The sequence below is a fragment of the Macrobrachium rosenbergii genome, chromosome 20, assembly GCF_040412425.1.
Source record: "Macrobrachium rosenbergii isolate ZJJX-2024 chromosome 20, ASM4041242v1, whole genome shotgun sequence".
NCBI classification, from domain to species: Eukaryota; Metazoa; Arthropoda; class Malacostraca; order Decapoda; family Palaemonidae; genus Macrobrachium; species Macrobrachium rosenbergii.
Window position 1 is genome coordinate 221626 of NC_089760.1, and position 16582 is coordinate 238207.

A 16582-nucleotide genomic window follows, 5' to 3' on the forward strand; every position below is an offset into this window, starting at 1 on the left:
AATTTCTCCCAGCAACAAAATGTTAAAGTACAATCCTTCCTTTCTTTCTTTAATTCTTCAGCTGAAAACTCTAATGGACAGAGTCAACAGACTATAATAAACCCAGGAGGGCTCTAAAGGTGAATCAGCCTGCAGAGAAAGAGAAAAGTTTTTAGGAAAAGGTGATGAAGACATACGATGGAATAAAAAGTAAGACTGATACACCTGAATTCAGATGTCAGCAGAAAGGAAGAATGAATTTGCTCCTATCTTGAACATTTGGAGGTCAGAAGATTTAGCAGCTGCACTAAGCAAACTATTCCATATTCAGTTGTATCCAAAATAAAACTCTTGGAGAATTAAGTAGTATCAAACCTGATACTAGAAAATGACAAACTGTTTCCAGCAGTGGCCAGCCCAGCGCTGCGAGCAAAAACAGCTACGTCAGTTAACAAAGAAGTGGATGCTTGTCATTGTAGTACGTTTCATACAACAACCTAATGAATTCACAAGTCAACACTAAGCGTGAGCAAAATAAACTTGGCTGATGACATAACTCTATCCAAGAATTTGAGATAAGTCTGTATCTGAAGACCACACTTGTAAACAGTACACCAAGCCACCATTATTTAAGCACCTCACATCAGAGACATAATTCTCCAATTTAATGAGCAAACACAAAGCTCAGTCAACCTAAACAACACCTTCTTTGTCAACAAACCGTAAGAGGAAACCCGTGAACATCTGACATCAATTAACCATGAACCGAAGTTTTTGTAACTTCTGTAAGGAAATGGCAACTAGCTTCTCCATAGCATCTGATTCATCTAAATCTTACCAAGCTTTTAAGGGAATATTTCCCTATCAATAACACCTTCCAACAGAAAGGTAACCTAAAAATGAGGACAGTTTCCTCATCCCATTAAATGATGGGGAACACATTTGTTCTACATTCACCTTTTGCATTCAGAAAAGTCTAGATATTACCTCACACTGCCTCAAGATCAAAGAATGCTTTTTGGCAAGGTATTTGGTGATGTAGTACAATAACCTTTACAATATATCAAAGGCCATATTCTCTCTCATTGCCTTGCTAGAAACTTGTCAAATGAATCTGTTTGTCAATTTTCGACCAAAGGTTTACATATTTCAATCAAAGTTCCTCCAGGAACAACACCCAAACTCTCTTAATTGTCTAATTACTAACAATGTGGCGAACACTTGCAAATTTCTCACACTTACTCTAAACATAACCGTAGTAGTATTTATCCTTTCTTTATTTCAAGTACACGAATGAATGTCGGCCCAAGATGCAAGACATTTGAGCCCCAAGCTGGTACCCCCTTTTGAAAAGACAGGAAGTGTCTGAAATATAATTAAAGGTTTGCTGGACCAAAAGGATAACTCTCTACAAGGTCTAACAGACTTACTTTACACTTTTCAACCTAACTTTTAACTTTATACTTTATCAGACATCTGGCAGGATATAAATAATATTCAAAGCTTTAAAATAATCTTGCAAAACTGTTATATGCAAACTAGTGAAAAAAACCAAGCAAAAATGACAAACTCTAATCTCAGTGAATGATGCCTTGCAAGCCAAAATTTTCCGTACTACACCAACAAGTTTACTTATAATTCTCCAGGAAACAGTATTTGATCAAGGAATCTCATAATTTATTATAAGTAAAATGTTGACAACTCATGATAAAAATTTACAAATGAGAATTTTCTTAGAATTAAGTCAATTTTACATGTATTTCCTGACGACTGAAATAACCTATCAAGAAATATTTAGAGTCAATTTTACACAGCTCTAAGAAATAATTGTCAGCTACAATTGTCAGTACAACGGTTAACACCTTGAAAACTCATTCGCCATAACCACGTCTTGCTTGATTGTGTCTTTTCTTCTACAAGATCAAATAAACTCAACTTCTCTAACAAGACGAGAGAGAATCCTGCACAAAATCTCAAACAAAAACCAAACACATTGTTGAGTTGTAGATTTTCTCACCTACTCACATACTTTTTTTTGGGCAACTGTACATCATCTGGCTTTAAAAATCTACATGTTTGCTACACCATATCATGAGGACAATACATGCCAAGCAAATATCTGCTTCAAACAGCAACAAGAGTTGAACAGAAGCCTAAGGCTCGTCTCCGTGGTAACCGTTTCCACAACCCCCGTTGGACTCCCTGTCCAAACATTTTCTTAGACATTTTAAACTCTAAACATTCACAGGTTCATAGACCACTTTAAACACATCTTGAAAAACACAAGTACATAAGACTGTTCCCATCTCAGCCAAATCAGCTGATGTCAGCTTAGAAAAACAATCAGCCCTTCTGAGTCGGTTTCAGTCGCTGAAACTGACTGACTTGATTTCATATTACCTCTGGCTGAGGACATATTACTCCCTCCTGGAGGCACTGCAGTGCTGACCCCAAGGAGTCCTTTATTTTAAAAAGTCTTTCCAGTTTCACAAAATGTATAAATATATGAGGACTTCTGTACTTCAACTTTCATCAGAAAGGCGTGCACTTCCTTTACCAGAGAAAGATTTACACAGGGTTGGGGGTGGTGTTACAGACACTGCTCTTGTTCTCATTAAAATCAAAAATGAAACTTGTAACTTAAATCACATTACACACCTCTAACAAATACTTAAAACAAAAACTTTAGAATTCATTTGAAAACTGGGTGGCAAAGGCAAATTTCTTTACATGGAAAAATTCACCTAACTTCATACCAAAACCCATGAATTGATTCATAAATCATTTTACAAAACTCTATTAGTTATTTAAAATGAAGACTTTAAAATTCATTAGAACACTGGGCACAAAAAGGTAAATATCTTTACACTGAAATATTCAACTTAATTTCATACCCTAACAATCTCAGGTCCACACATGAAAGAGTTTACAATAAGAATTTAAGTGTGAGGGTTTGAAGACTGGGAGAAATAGAGAAAGCACCCTGAAAGTAAGTAATTAAGTAAGTAAGTGTGTGTGTGTGTGTGTGTGTCCAGTCCAGCAAACCATGTCAAATGTTTTAGATCCATCCAGTAGAGAATATGGCATACAAGAAAGCTTCAACAAAGTATATAAAGTGAAATGATGGTTCAGATAACTATGTACAGATTCTGGCAAAACACAGAATATGCGGAACTACTGTAACAAAGAGAGAGAGAGAGAGAGAGAGAGAGAGAGAGAGAGAGAGAGAGAGAGAATGTGGGCTTTATAACAGTATGAAACCTGAAAGTTTTCAGCTGACAAGTACTCAAGTGATCAAAAACTGCTCTTACAGCAAGAGATTCTAAAATTATTGCTGATAATATTACAAAGGAATATTGCTACCCAGATATCTGAAAATGTTGGCCTGTGGGGAAAATTTATATAGATATGAATTTCCAAGCTCAGTTTATCAAACCTAGATTGCAATGTCCATACAGTCTACCATAACTAAGGAAATTGTTACAATTCTCTTGATCTTTGGTGCCACTAGAGTTTTTTCAATAGTTTTAAACTTTGCTCTGCTGTGCTAGAAAACAAAACAAAAAAAAAGACACAAAATTACATGTTCTATAAAAATGAAAGTCAATACCTGATGAGAACTGAGCTCAAAGTTGAAATTCAGAAGTCCTTGTACAAATAAATACATACATATTTTGGTATTACAACAATTTTCCCATTATTAAAATTTTAGTTCAGTTTTAACAATAACAGTTAAGTGAATCTTGGTTTCACCAAATTACTGAACTTCAATGGGAATTATACAAAAAGTTAAAATAAAAAAATACCTTAACCAACATATAATCTCCATATGTCAAGACACTGTTACACTGGGAAGTCTACAATTTAGAAAAACCAATACCTCAGAAATAAAACATGAATTTCTCAAACAATTCAAATGAACAAAGTCACATACTGTATGTCTTGTTGAAATGTAACTAGAAACATTGTCAAAAATTATTTAGTTCCTAACCTGAGACAAAACTCTTACGATTTCATTTCCAATTACTTTTTGAAATTTCATTGTTGCCCGGAATTAACCACGCATAGACGCTACTGGTCACTTTTTACCAGATACTTATCCATGTAATTACAATAGCCACAATGCCCTTGTAACTTCTTACATTCTTCAAACTTTTCTTGGATGCACTTGTAACTACCAAGCATTAGATCTAAATGGAAGAATATGAAGTAATTCTGATGTCCACAGCAAGAGTCGGACCTGCATTTGGAGTATCAGAACAAGGTCACGTTACCTACCTGACAACTGCGGTCAAGTGGATAACATGACCTCATTCTGATACTCTGGATGAGGGTTCAAATCCTGTTACAGACATCAGAATTACGTCACATTCTTAATGATCTAAGGCTTAGTAGCATTTCAAGTATCCAAATAATGAGAGCTGAAACTAGATCGTGCTTATTATTATTACATGCTTCATGACTTTTCCCTTGTTTACAAGGCTTTACAGTGAATTATTCTTAGGGCAAGGTGTGCCTATAACAAAAAAATCCTCCTGTTAATCAAATATCTTTCTTTTACTTTCCGTCATTTTAATCTCTTCCACTTTGCTGTTCAACTTCTTTAACCTAACCGTACTCCAATTTACGCCTTTCGTGGAAAAGGAATCCCTTTGTGAGAACCTTACAAGGAAAGAGATATGGAAGACTTGCTTGTCTCAAAAATTTAAAAATGGCAGTTAATTAAATAGCAACTATCCAATAGCTACGGAGTCCAATAGAATTCAGCTTTTATAGCAAAAGTCTGAAAAATACTTAGTACTCTGGTAAAGAAAACATTGGTGAGTTCTCAAGATGAACTGAATCGTTCCAGAAAATCTAAGTATCAATGTAACATTAAGATGAACGAACCCTGCCCATAACTGAGAATGCTCATTAATATATATACAGTACCACAAATATCTTTGTCAAACGGCAATTAAAGAAACCTTTGAGTTTCTTATTCATATATATAAAAAGCCATTAATTATTAAGAATGCCTAACTTCCTTTACATCAAAATTCTAAATCTGAGCTGCGCTTACAGATTGAGCCCCACTAGAATATGTTTTGCAAAAAAAAAAAAATTTACCCTAAAGCATCAAATTCAATTCGAGTGCCAAAATCCCCTTGAAAATGAATTTTGAATTTCAATTTACTTATTGTTTGAGTTTACATATTCATGTACATAAGAAGCCATTGTTAATGATACTTAACTTTCCTTAAATTAAAATCTGAATGAGAATTTACTTACAGATCCATTTACCTAAAATATGTTTTGCATAAAACCACATGACCCTAAAAGTAACAAATTTAATTTGAGTACCAAACTCTCCTTGAAAATGAATTTTGAATTTCAATTTACTTATTGAATCTTGTGCCTACATTACCAAATTCCCTTAACAGTAACAAAATTTCAGTTTGGACCCTTCACGTGTCTTGAAATATGCAGAGATGCCGTGATTATAATAATGCCCCTGATAACATAACTCTTCAGTACTTGCAGTAAACTTTGAATTAATTTATGTTGAAAATTTAAATAATTTATTTAATGTACAAAATCACAGAGTATAATTTAATCACATGAAAATAATGACAAGTTCTCTTTAATGTTAAGCAGGATGCATTATTATAATCATGGCAAGCTTTGTTCAAAATCACAGAGTATAATTTAATCACATGAAAATAATATATAAACATACCATTCAGGCTGTGACATTCCTCCTGTATTAAGCAGAGCCTGTGCATAACCTAAGTCTTGAAAGTTAAAAAGTACCAATGCTTACATAATACTACAATAATGCAAGAGCTTAAGAAAAAAAAGCTATCAAGTTTAACTCTCAAAAACTCTGACATTCAACCTTTGAAACAAATCTGTGGATTAAGGTTACAAAGTATTTAGAGCTTTTAGCTCAATTTATACTATGGTGGAAGCTAGTTTAACAATATCTATATGACGGCTTACTGAGTAAAAATACCAGGAATCATTTGTACTTTAGCTGAAAATATTAACTGTCCTCCAAAGGCAATGCATCACAGGTTCGGTTCCACAAAACTGTTCTTAACTACACCGGCTTCCATGAAGATATTTCATAAAATCAACTAGTTCTAACTAATGACCTAGTTGCTACCGACAATGCACCTACTATTACTGCATTACTACCCTAATATTATTCTTCTTGCATTTGAATAAATTTTTATCTATTTATCTATTTAATTTTTTTTAATAACTGGGATCTCTTCTTTCTGTATTTCCCTTTACTTCTTCTTACTTCTTCCTAATGAACACCTTAATATTCTTTGGAAGCCTGAATTTCAAGTCAATGGCCCTGTGGTGGGCTTGTTCCATAAGAATAGGTTCATCTACTGAATGATAATAATAATAATAATAATAATAATAATAATAATAATAATAATAATAATAATAATAATAGTATCATCACATGAACTTCAGACCCAGGCAAGTATGTATTGAACAGTGACCTACTGGATACTGCAAATGAAATTTAAGTGCTACAAGAATTTCTAGAAAGCAGTCAATTATCTGACCAGTAATATCAAACTTACTTATTTACGAACAATTATCCTTAGACATACTAAGCTTACTGACACAAAATAGTCTATGCTTCTACAGCTACCTAATATCTTATCTTACGCTGATAAATTTATTCCTAATGTTATGTACCTGATATTAAACTAAGGAGAATTACAGGTGGATAACTGTCCTCAGGTGGGTGTGTGGAGTAACAAAAATGGACAGGATCAAAATTGAAAGTAAGAGGAACTACTAAAGTGATAGAACTATCAAAGAAGGCCATGTGGTGAGAAGGGATGAGACATATGTAGGGAGAGGAGTGATGCAGATGGAGGTGCCTGGTGGGAGAGCAAGAGGAAGATCGAAGAAGTGAAGGTGGATGGATGCAGTTAGAGAGGACCTGAGAGACAACTGTCAGAAGAAAATGTGTTTGACCGAGTCAGGTGGAGGAAAGCTGTAAGAAACATCGACCCCACACCAGAAGTGGAGCTTGATGCAGAGAAAGAACTATGTACTCTAAAATGTACTGAGCTACTTGAAAGCTGATACTGACACAGCTAAGAAATTCAAGAGAAAACTATGCATCCTGAAACTAACTGAGCTCTTTGGTTTCCAATACTTAACCGTTATAACTCTTGTGTACAAAAAAAAGATGTGTCCTGAAGCATTGAGCTATCTGTAACCAACTTCAAACTCATATTAGACTCAGGTAAAAATAAAATTATGCATCTTGAAATGCACCGAATTGCTTTCAGCTGATATACAAACTGATAAGAAATTAACATTAATGATGTATGAATCCCAAAAATAAATATTGAGCTAACTGACAGCCAATTTAAACTGATAAGAAATTACAAAACTATCTAGAAATACACTATAGTACTTGACATATCAAACTCATGAACCTTATGTAAATAAGACTATGTATCCTTTAGTAAACTGTGGTGCCACATAGCTATTGTTAAACTAATCAGAAAATGAAGTTAAGAATATATATCATGGAACAATGCTTTCTAGCTGACAAAGAAATTCAAGTGCAAATAAAATACTGTACTTATTTTAAAATACACAGAACTGAAAGCTGATATTAAAATAAACTATGCACTCTAAAACATACTGAGTTGTGTTAACTGAAATTAAAATTATAATTATTAGTCTACATAAATGGTTAATAGGTAATATTAAGCCATGTGAGTTTCATGTACCTGAATAATACTGAGCTGCTGGTTGGCTAAAATTAAATTGAGAAGAAATGAATGTGGAAATTATATGTCCTGAAATACTGAACCAGCAGCAGGTTTAAATAAATCATATGTCCTGAATACAGACTTATACAATTCCTAATTGAAAAATGCTCATGGGTGTTACAATTGTAGTTTTTCCTGTGTTCTTCTTCTGCAGTGGAGATGTGGAATTCCAAGGTACAATTTGTGTGTTCAAACTTGTCCAGTTTATTCTTGTAGATTGCAATTGCTTTCCTGAAAAGATGAGGAAGAAGTTAATGACATCACGACTTGTGACACTGAAATCTTCAGGGTTACAGCGTCGTAAGATAAAAGATAAGAGGGGCACAGATGGGATACAAGTTCTTAAAACAAGTAACTGAACATTGTATTGCAATGCAAATTTCATTAAGAAAAAGTGAAGGCTTCTTCTGTAATTTCAATTGTAAGCTTGACAGTAAATAGTTCTGTATCATAATTAAATATCATCATCATTACTGTATTTGGGCTTGGCTATAACATCTGTAAGAACATTTCAACATTCTAATGCAGTCTGGTAAAAGTTTTTAGCACTAACATTGTCCCCATCTCTCTCTCCTGACTTGTCTTATATCCTGAAAGTACTCTAAGATCTGAGGCACTGACAGTCAATACACTCCAATACCTCTTCTTTAATTCACAATTTCCATTCAATGATGCATCATTATTTTAACTGCAAAACCAATACCTCTAAATCCATAGCTTGGGCTCCATCTGAACAATTCTCTTTGTCCCACCAAAATGATACACTTCCCCAGACACCTTACATATGTTAATTAAGAATGTACCTTTGTTAAAGCACTACACAACATCTCATGATTATTTTCTTGCAATGTTTGTCCAGTGGGGTTTATGAAAATGTACTGCTCCTGTTTACATAACTGTACCGTTGCTATTTTCTTCAAGTGTTTGTAAAGCGATTGCAATCGTTGCTACAAAGCCCCTTGCAAACTGCAGATTCACCTGGAAGAACTAGCTCATTAAGACATGGAAAATTGAGGTTGTTTTGCTTGTGACTTAAAATAAGGACATGATTATCTGCAATCAAGCTTCAAACATCCTATACACAAGTGTTTTACTAAGAGGGAATAAACGGGGTTGCGAAGTGTAGGAATTATTCATGGTTTATCAAGGATAACTTACTGAAATTCATTTCAATCTAACAGGAAGTGTTAAAAGTAATGAAAAAAATTATTCTACATTGCAAATTTCACAAAAAACTGACAGTAGCCTCTTAGTGCAACTGAATAATCATTATTAAAAGTGTCTATCTCAGTGGTTAGCTATCTCTCCTCTCTAGCTAGAGACCAAAATTCAATCTCACAGGTCTTTCAAGTGCCAAATTAAAAACACTTCAACTTCATAAACTGGGACTGAAACATAAAATTCAGGCCAGAGGCCAAGCACTGGGACCTATGAAGTCATTCAGCACTGAAAAAATGTTGAAACAACTGTTAGGAGAGGGTGGAAAGTAAGATGGAAGAAAGAGAATTTGAGCAATAACCCCCTGTGGGGATTCAACTTCATAAACACCTAGGCCTAATTGAGAATGTTTCAAAGCTTGCTACTAAATTTACTGAATACATGTGTCATCAGCTGGACTGCACAATGGGTACTCCTCGATAACTATTATGACCAAACTAATATACTTATTGGACATTTAACAGACATCAAGAATGTTTTTAAGACATGACATAGATTAACTTTCCATGCATATCTCCCACATTCATGGATTTTCATATAGTTTTTTACTAGAGTTCATGGCAAACAAAGGTGTTCCTAACTGTACCAGATTTAACATTATCCAGTTAAGCAAACGCAGTCTTTAACTGGTCTGACGTTTACGCCAAACTCAGTAAGGACAGTTCTCTTTTTATTTAGGCCTTACCAATAAAGGATGTGGATCCAGGTGATAATAGGTCATCTTGGCCCACTCAAGTGTCAGAAGTAAATAGCTTCTCATCTTGGCCCACTCAAGTATCAGAAGTAAATAGCTCCTCATCTTGGCCCACTCAAGTATCAGAAGTAAACAGCTCCTCATCTTGGCCCACTCAGGTATCAGAAGTAAATAGCTCCTCGCCATTTAGTAGCAAGAATACTCTACTAGGTGCTCACCCTGAAAGGAAAATCTTTAATCAGATCCTGATGACATCATTTGAGGCAATGCTCTCTAAAATGTTCTGAAATCCATCTGCACTTCAGAATTTATATCTAAAACTATTGAACAAAATCTTCTGAATACACCAAGCTGTAAGAAAGGTTTATAAACTTCCAGATTATACCATCATTATCCACTGAACATCTTTTCAACACACTATTATTACTGTCCATTAAAATTATATTTCAAAGGTAATCACTGCACTTAAGAGGCTTCTTAAAATTGTACAAAATAACTGCAAAATAGCCTTACGTACCTGAAGTCATTCTTTTAAGATTGCAACTGATCACATCAAATTCATTACTTATTGAGCTTGTAGTTCATCCTATCAAATTCAATAGCCCTGTTTACAAAGGCTAGCTGCACTATCTATATTAAATGTATGTCTTATGGATTTTTACTGCTGGGTTCTCAGAAGTCAGATAGTGGTTTCCACAAGTACCTGGACCTGGCTCTTGACTATAACTTCATACCAGAATGGCTACACAACTCTTTTCTTGTGGTTCTGTCAATGTATCTTGAATGCAAAATGATACATCCTAAACTTTCCCTTCATCAGCTGATCCAGACATACTTCTTTTAAGTACCTCCTGATCTTATGCAATGCATTCTATGCAATATACTATTACACATGACAAGGTTAGTGCACTTTGTAGAAGCTTATTACCTGAATGTCAGCCGACTACAAAAAGTTCTGTACAAAATATCAAATTTGTATAAACTGTACATGAGAGTAACAAGTCCTGAACCACGTATTCTTTCTCCATAGTAATTACACCTGTAAATCGTGAGAACATCATTCTGGGTCACTCAATCTTAATCATACAAGATATTGAAAAGCAAAATATTTCAACCTCACTTGTGAAAGCTCGGAGAATCCTTACCACAAACCAGTCAACTGCAATATGAAATCAATGCTCTTATTAAAGACACAGGGGTAAGCTCTATCCTCTACCAATTTGGTTGGGTCAGTTGTTAGGAAAGGGTGGGAAGTAAGAAAGAGAGAGATTATGAACAGAGGTATAGTAATAGGAATGAAAGGGATTGCAGCTTGGGGCTGAAGGGATGCTGCAAAGAACCTTAAGTAAGGCCTATGGTGCACTGACAGCACTAACCCCCTATGGGGGTCAAACAATAAGAGTTGTAATTTCAATCGGATAATGGTAGGCTTCCAGCAGAAAAGACTTTATGTTACAAAGGTGGCCCCCAATACTAGGAGTGCTGTATGTTATCCAGCTATTAGGGCTCTTACTGAACAGCCGCTATTTTTTACTAAAATTCGCTTATTTAGTTCTGTCATTCACTCCTGGATTTCACTGACTGGAGAAAAACAGATCTGGTTGAGAAAGCATTCCCACATCATGAATAATCAAAGCCAACAATCTGAGTTCTGAAAAAACAGCAGCATATTCCTTGTAAAGAATATAATATAGAATTAGGCCAAAGGCCAAGCACTGGAACCTATTAAGTCATTCAGCACTGAAACCGACAGTAAAAAGGTTAACAGCAGGAAAACTTTGCAGTTGCACTATGAATCAATTGTTAGGAGAGGGTGGCAAGAAAGATGGAAAAGAGAGAAAATGAATGGAGTACAGTAAAAGGAATGAAGGGGCTGCAGCTAGGGGCCGAAGGGACGTTGCAAAGAACCTTAAGTAATGCCAGCAGTGCACCTCATGCATTACTGATGCCACTACTCCCATACAGGGTATTCCTTGTAAAAAGGGCATGAAGTAAGGGGTGCAGGAAAGTACTGAAGTCATGCAAAGAGGAAGCATCATAGCATTATTAGAATATGATTTGGATACTCAAGATAATTCTGAAACACCCTCATGGGCAGATAAGAGCCACTCACCATTTACCCATACAAGTGAAAATCTTCTGTGGGTTGACAGATGGTCTAACACTTTGCCTTTGTTCTGAACTGCAGTCAGCCATAGCATTGGTTGACTGCAGTGTATGCCAAGGTAAACAATTACAGATCTGTAACAGAAATTCAATTGTTAATTACCTCGTGACAGTGGTTGAGTATTTTATGCCACTACATTCAAACTAAACTCATTAACAATAAAAACATTAACCAACTTGTTATACCTAAACCTTAAACCCCATTCTCTTCATCAGTGCACTATAAATTTCCACCATTCCTTTGCGGCAAAGACCTCCATCACTCTTACTGCCTTTTTCTTTTCAGCCTATGAAAGCTTAGGGCACTGAGTTACCTGTCCTCTGGGCCTTTGCATTCCATATTATAAATAATGGGCAGAAATATAACTAATAATAGCAATTACCAGTAATGGGGTCATGAATTCAAACCTACCCTATACTAAAACGCTGAGACTTATACAATAGTCTCAATGTGGTGAATAAAACCAAGGCGGCATATACAGTAGCCTACAATGACAATGGCCTAGCTACCCAACCAGCAAGCCTCTGGTACAGACCCCAATCTAGGGTACCCTATGGTACAGACCCTAGTCTAGGGTACCCTATGGTACAGACCCTAGTCTAGGATACCCTATGGTACAGACCCCAGCAAATGGTACCCTTGGATACAGGCCCCAGCCTATGATACCCTTGGATACAGGACCCAGCCTTCGGTACCCTAAGGTACAGAACCCAACCTAGGGTACCTTGGGGTACAGGCCCCCACCTAGGGTACCCTAGAATACAGGACCCAGCCTAAGCCTGGAGTACCTTATGCTACAGGCCTCAGTTTAGGGTACCTTATGGTGTGCTATGAAGGCAACTTGACACTTTAAGTGGAGTTATGACTTGAAGGCCTCGTAAGGAAATACCCAAGGTGATAAGTCTACATGACACTTTACGTGTGTCCACGACACTTTTTACATATGTTACGTTTCCGTGACACTTTGAATTAAATGTCAATAATTTATTAATGTAATGGGCGACACTTACGATCGGTATAAATAAAAGGGAATGAAAATAACGGCCGAAATACGATGGCCATCATGGGAGAACGTCAGCCATGTCGGGCAAAATTCGAAAAAATGCTTCAAAAAATTCGTGTTTTTATTCGTAAATTCGTCAAGTACGACTGATATAACGGTATACGTGTAACGAAGCTTCGTTATAGATGCGAAAACAATACGCTGTAAATGAATAAAGGTTAAAATAGGGTGATATTTACCTTAAATAAAGAAGCATTATTTTCAGCTAAGGGTTACGTCTGATGACGGTTTGTTTACATTTAGTAACGAGCGATAACGAGCCTAAAATAAACACATAAAAAATAAATTACATCGTAAAATAATTTATGGAATATAATCGAATTATTTCAAATAAAACATTCACTGTATTAATTATCATATTCAAAATTCACATCTAATGTCATATTCATCGTATGTTTAAAATTCATGTGCTTCCAAAAATGGATGAAATCGTAACATAAAGATTGAATATAATCGAATTATTTTCAATACAAACTTTCATTTAACTGATATAATATTTAATGTTCAGATTTAAGGTCATATTTATCATACATTTTAAAAAATATCTTTCGTAATAGTTTTAGGCTCGTCGTTTTTAGGAATTTTACGGGGTCTGCGCCCCTATGGACATCTATTGGGGAATTAAGTAACTAAAATAATAAAAAAAAATAAAAATCGAACTTATTAGGTAACTGGCAACTTTTTTGTTTACGTAAACATCTATCCTTCGATTTTACGTTAATTAACAACGAATTTCAACGACTTAATATAAGACAGATTAATAGACCTTTCTTGTTTACTTTGGCCCTAAAGGTGGTTGTTTAATCTCGCTAAAATCGCCAAAATTAATCATTTTAAAAACATTGCTAAGCAACTGTCAAACTTAAGGCTTCGTTTAGCATATAACTATTGTCTAAGCTTGAATAATTTGATATATAAATATCTATATTTATTTATATAATGATATATAAGAAGAGTACTACAAAGATATATTGATTTGTATTAAAAAATCATCATTAATGGCGTATTTTGATCAAAGCTGAGATCTCTAAAAGGTGTTTTCATATGAATGTCTGGTAAAACAAAGAGTCAGATGAACTTTGAAACGTGACGCAGATTTTGAAGTAAAACACGACATAGTATTCTATAACTCAATAAACAGACAATGCACGGGAATTTACTGAATTAAGTAAAGTATTCATAAGTATTAAGCAATGATAAAGCTAACTTTATTCTCAAATTAGATAGTTTTTGGGCAAATTTTCTTAAGTCGTCTTGTAAAATATTATCATGATATCATTTGCAGGGAAAGGGAACTAAACTTAAATGAATTCGTCAGATATAATAAAATGTATTCAGTTTAGACTGAATCGATATTAAATGTGCATGAAATCATATCTTAATGCAAATAAATGAGTCGGGGCCACATTATGTAAAACATTTATGTGAAATAATGGTATACATCATAAATGTCAATGTCTTGTAATTATGGAGAATATTGTCTATGATTTAAAGAGTGCTGCAACAAATTCAATTCCGTTCAATTAATAATTAGAATCATTATATAAATCATAACTCATTGCTATACAGGCTACTTAATTAAAATTATAGGAATTAGCTAGATAATTATATATAAAAAAACTAATAGCAACTAATGCAGCTCATGTAACTCGAATGCCTTTGATATGTGACAACTTAAAGCTTAAACCATTCAGTCTAACCCACAATAAATCTAAAGCTTACCAAAGTTTCTATGTTAAAATTCAAAAAAGTTATGACTTATAATTTTAAATTTCATCTCATCGTCGTATTTTTGTTTTATGCTTCTACCCCTTCTCAAAATTCGTCTGCCCTGTGTCTCGTCTGGTGGGCATTCTCAAAAAAGGACTATTGTCTTGTACATTAAAAAATCAATAATATGCTTCACGTTTTTATTGTCGAAAGAAGCTTACATAAAATATGATATTTAACACTAGTTTGCACCAAATGCTGTCGTTTTTATTGAAAAATAAAATAAAATCTAAGGCTTTCTACTCTAAGTGTTTTATTGTCGAACAAAACGGACGAATTTGCTGGAGATGAACACGAAAATTTACGAAAGATAGGAGATTTTTAAACAATGTGATATGAGGAATAGATCCCGAAAACATTCTTGTTTCCTTTGGCCCTGAATATTTTTGTTTATTCTCGCTAAAATTACCAAAATAAAATAATTTTTAAAACATTGCTAAGCAACTCTTACTTAAGGCTTCGTCCAGCATATAACTATTGTCTAAGATTAAATATTTTGATATATAAATATCTATATTTATTCGTGTACTGATATATAAAAAGAATAGTAAAATAGTATATTGATTTATATAAAAAAATCATCATTATTGACGTATTTTGATCAAAACCTGGAAATCTAAAGGGTATTTTCTTATGAATGTCTGGATAAACAAACAGTCAGATGAGCTTTGAAGCTTGACGCAGATTTTAAAGTAAAACACAACGTATTATTCTATCACACATTAAACAGACGATACACAGGCATTTATTGAATTAAAGTAGTCATGAGTATTAATCGATGATAGAGCTAATTTTAACCTCAAATTATATATATTTTTAGGCATATTTTATAAAGTCGTCTTGTAAAATATTATCAAGACATCATTTGAAGGGAAACTGAACTAAAAGTAAATGAAATAACATTGAATTCGTCAGATATAAAATGTATTCAGTTTAGATTGAATCGATATTAAATTTGTATGAAATCATATCTTAAGGCACATAAATGAGTCAGGACCGCATTATTTAAAACAATTATGTGAAATAATGCTATTACTTGTAACTGGCAATATCTTGTAATTATGTAGAATATTATCTATGATTTAGAGAATGCTGTGTCAAATTAAACTCTGTTTAATTATTGATGTGAATTATTACATAATAATAACTCATTAGCTGTAAAGGTTACTTAATTAAAGTTATAGGAATTAGCTGGATAATTATATATAAAATAACCAATAGCAACTTATACAGATCATATAACTTGAATGTTTTTGATATATAATAATTCAAAGCTAAAACCTTTCAGTCTTACCCACATTAAATCTAAATCATACCAAAGTTTCTATACTAAAATTTTAAAAAGTTATAATTTATCATTTTAAGAATTTCATCGCATCGTCGTATTTTTACTTTACACTTCTACCCCTTCTCAAATTCGTCTGCCCTGTCTCGTCATGGGTATTCTCAAAAAGCACTATTGTCTTATACATTAAAAAATCAATAATATACTTCACCTTATTATTATTGAAAGATATTTATATAAAACATAATATTTAATACTAGTTTGCAGCAAATACTGTCGATTTTATAGAAAAATAAAACAATTGCTAAGTCTTCTTGCTCTGAGTGTTTTGGTAACTCGAACAAAGCAGATGAATTTACTGGAGAAATTAACACGAAAATTTTGAGTTAATTTAAAGAAATTTAATGTGTTTTTAATATATATTTATCATATGAATTTACAAAAGAGCTTTAATTTAACTTAAGATTTAATTTAATGTCCCAATATATATATATATATATATATATATATATATATATATATATATATATATATATATATATATGTATATATATATATATATATATATATATATACTATATATATAATATATCGTGCTTACCCCATG

At 33.7% G+C, this 16582-nt stretch overlaps 1 long non-coding RNA gene across 1 annotated transcript; it reads right to left on the reverse strand.

Annotated features, from left to right (window-relative positions):
* Positions 1-5282: 5282 nt before the first annotated feature.
* On the reverse strand, positions 5283-13161 carry LOC136848990 (uncharacterized). The gene is made up of 5 exons (XR_010856188.1): positions 13100-13161; positions 11804-11931; positions 9682-9909; positions 8582-8756; positions 5283-8009 (listed from the first exon to the last, which is right to left on the reverse strand). It is a non-coding gene; the product is annotated as an uncharacterized lncRNA (long non-coding RNA).
* Between the last annotated feature and the right edge of the window lie 3421 nt (positions 13162-16582).